This window comes from Pteropus alecto, unplaced genomic scaffold (genome assembly GCF_000325575.1).
Source record: "Pteropus alecto unplaced genomic scaffold, ASM32557v1 scaffold837, whole genome shotgun sequence".
Lineage (NCBI taxonomy): Eukaryota > Metazoa > Chordata > Mammalia > Chiroptera > Pteropodidae > Pteropus > Pteropus alecto.
Window position 1 is genome coordinate 2,672 of NW_006440160.1, and position 3,924 is coordinate 6,595.

Sequence of the window (3,924 nt, forward strand, 5' to 3'; positions counted from 1 at the left end):
TTGCAAAGCCATTAAGCTTTGCAACAAGGAAAACAGGGCACTCATGATCCAGGACACCAGAAGCAGCAGTCCACAGAGTCGAGGGTTCATGATGACTGTGTAGTGCAGGGGGTGACAGATGGCCACAAAGCGGTCATAGGCCATCACGGTCAGGAGGAAGTTGTCCAATGCTCCAAAGAGAATAAGAAAATACATCTGTATGATGCAGCCTTTATAGGTTATGACTTGGCGTTGTTTTTGAATGTTCACCAGCATCTTTGGGATGGCAGTCGAGGTGAAACAGATGTCTACTAAGGACAGGTTGGAGAGGAGGAAGTACATGGGCGTGCGGAGGTGGGAGTCTGAGCTGATGGCAAAGATGATGAGCAGGTTTGCAAACACAATGATCAGGTACATGGATAGGAAAAGCCCAAATATGAGAGGCTGCCCTTTGGTTCATCTGATAATCCCAGAAGAATAAACTCTGAAATTTGTGTACCATTCCCCAGTTCCATGTGGTAGAGGTGATGAATAAAAATAAAAAAGTAAAATAACATGATTAATTTTTACCCATGAGTATTACTAACATGTGAAATGTCACAATTTACATCTTAATGGTAAAATGTGTGTATGACATTTAAGTGGTTTTGTACAGATCTGATCCCCTTGAAGTAAGGTCACATGACATCTCTAATTAGGAATTTATGCCCCCCTCTTAGCAATTTGCCAAATAAATCATTTTTATATTGGTTTAATGAGAAATTCTTTTACACACTGAAGAATAAATGCTGAGTCCTGGCCATTTTCTAGACAAGGAGTACAAGGTGCTGAAAAACAGAAGTCCCTGTAATCCAAAGATGGAGAAGGAATATAAAAAAGTGAAAAATTACATACACGATGTTAGATGGTGCATGTGCTTTGAAGAAGAAGAAAATAGGTATACAAGATCGTAGATGTGCATGTTTCTTTTAACGGAATTGAGAAAGACTTGAAAACAAGGTGCTATTTGAACAAACACCGTAAGGAAGATACAGGAAAGACATGAAGATTTTGGGAAAGTGTGTAGCCTGCGTGGGAAAGAGCCAGTGCAAAAGTCCTGAGGTTGGCACTTGTCTCAAGCAATCAAGGCTCAAAAGGAAGCCGTGTGGTGAGGGGAATGAACAAGAGGGAGATGATAGGGATGCTGTCAGAGAATGTGGAGGAATGAAGTGGCCTGTTTGCTACAGGTGAAACTCCAAGACACAGGGACTCGCTCAATCACATGCTGTTCCTTAAACTTCATTTTCTTTGCAAGAAATCTTGTGAAAAGAAGTGATGCCTTCTTTATTTCCATATGCTGATTGACATTCTGGATCTGTATTTTAAAGAACACATACCAAAATATATGAGCTATGTACCCATGCCCGAGAAGTAGAGAAATGCTCATGCTCCACAAACGATACACACTCACACCCACAGACACATACACAATGTCCTCCTAAGGTCATGTGAATACCAGCTTCTACTCATTCCCAGACACAATAATGAGGAAAGAAATAATACAAGAAAAGATAATATCAGGTTATCATTTCCCTATAGGTTATAGAAATAGTTCCAAAGTTCAGTTGATAAGCCCCCAAATTAACAGGTAAAACTGGGACTCTATTTTCATGTAACTATTTTCTGCCTTATATATTAAAAATTAGTTAAACAAAAAGAGATTAAATAATGAAAGATAAAGAGAGAAGAGAGAGGCAGAGAGACAGAGACAGAGACAGATCTAATAAGTTCAGTTGATCTCTGGGAGACTGTGATGAGGAGAAGGTATCCTTGGTTATGGTAACATGTCAAATGCGGTTATTTTGCCTTATTCCTAGAATTATCAATGAAGTAGCAAATAGCTATTTATTCAAAACAGAAAACAGTGATATCTTTATGGCGTCAAGACATCTTACAGATCAAACACCTTACTAGAAAATTTGCAAAGAATAAACTTACAATTTACAAATGGAAATATACAATGTATAGAAAAAAAGCAGGGGTATTTAAAGCTGAAATAAGACTTTAGTAAATAATATTACGTGCAAAACCTTGGGAATTAGAAAACCCAGTTTTGATTCTGAGAAGAATGTATATTTTGCTGCTTTGGGGTAAAATGCTCTGAAAATATCTATTAAGTCCATCTGTTCTAGTATATCTTTTAGGTCCATTGTTTCCTTGTTGATTCTTTGCCTGGAAGATCTGTCCATTGGTGTCAATGGGGTATTAAAATTTCCTACCATGAGGGTATTACTATTAATCTCTCCTTTTATGTCAGTCAATAATTGCTTTATGTATGTAGGTGCTCCTATGTTGAGTGTGCATATGTTTGCTAGAGTTATGTCCTCTTGAATTATCGATCCCTTTATCATTGTGTAATGCCCTTTTCTATCTCTTATTATAGCCTTTGTTTTAAAGTCTATTTTATCTGATATAAGTATTGCTACCCTGGCTTTTTTTTTCATTTCCATTTGCGTGAAGTATCTTTTTCCATCCCTTTCCTTTCAGTCTCTGAGTGTCGTTTGATCTGAAGTGGGTCTCTTGTAGACAGCATATGCATGGGTCTTGTTTTCTTGTCCATTCGGTTACCCTATGTCTTTTGATTGGAGCACATATCTGTTTACATTTAAAGTATCACTGATAGGTACATTGTTACTGTCATTTTATTATTCATATTTGTTATTTCTATTTTCTTTTTTACCCTTTCTCTTTTTACAAAAGACCCTTTAACATTTCTTGTAATGCTGGTTTGTTGGTGATGAATTTCTTAAGCTTCTTCCTATCTGGGAAGTTCTTTATCTCACCTTCCATTTTAATTGAAAGTCTTGCTGGGTAGAGTATTCGTAGTTGTAGATTCTTGTTTCTCATAACTTTGAATATTTCTTGCCATTCCCTTCTGGCCTATAAAGTTTCCATTGAAAAGTCACCAGACATTCTTATGGGAGTACCCTTGTAAGTAACCAGCTTCCTTTCTCTTGCTACGTTTAAGATTCTCTCTTTGTCTTTGACATTGGCATTTTAATTATGATGTGTCCTGGTGTAGGTCTGTTTGATTTCCTCTTGTTTGGGACTCCTTGTGCTTCCTGAACTTGTATGTCTAATTTCTTTGTCAAGTTAGGGAAGTTTTCTGTCATTATTTCTTCAAATAGTTTCTCAATCTCTTGTTCTTCACGTACTCCTATGATCCCGATATTTTTACACTCCATGTTGCCCCAGAGGTCTCTTAAACTATCCTCATTTTTTTTCATTCTTTTTTTCTTTTTGTTGTTCTGATTGGGTGTATTCAGCTACTTTGTCTTCCAATTTGCTGATTAGATCTTCTGCTTCATCCAATCTACTGTTGAATCCTTCTAGTGTATTCTTCATTTCAGTTATTCCTCATTTCTGTCTGGTTCTCTTTTATGGTTACTGTGTCTTTTTTACTGTTGAGGTCCTCATTGTGCTCATCCATTCTCCCCATAAGTTCATTGAGCATCCTTATAATCATTATTTTGAACTGTCTCTGGTAGGTTGCTTGCATTCATTTCATTTAGTTCATTTTCTGGAGTTTTCCCCTGTTGTTTCATTTTTGGCGTGTTTCCTATTTTCTCATTTTATTAGCCTCTCTGCGTTTGTTTCTATGTGTCAAAAATATTTGTTTCATCTCTGAGCCTTGGCCAGATGACCCAATGTGGAAGGTGTCCTATGTGGCCCAGTGGCACACTCTCCCTGATTCCTTATGCCAGGGATTCTGGACGTGATCTTTGTGTGGATTGTGTGTGATCTTCTGTTGTTGCCAAGCCTTTTTGTTGTTGATAGATCATTGGATGGAATTAACATTCAGGCTGACTAATTGTGGGAACTGGCTGCACCCACAGGGTAAGAGTTGTTGTGTAGGCGCTGACCCCACTAAGTGGGATTTGCCCTAGGAGACTTATGTACTTGTAA

General features: G+C 37.7%; 1 pseudogene; it reads right to left on the reverse strand.

The window, feature by feature from the left end:
- Nucleotides 1-4: 4 nt before the first annotated feature.
- Nucleotides 5-494, reverse strand: LOC102883073 (annotated as a pseudogene).
- Nucleotides 495-3,924: the final 3,430 nt, after the last annotated feature.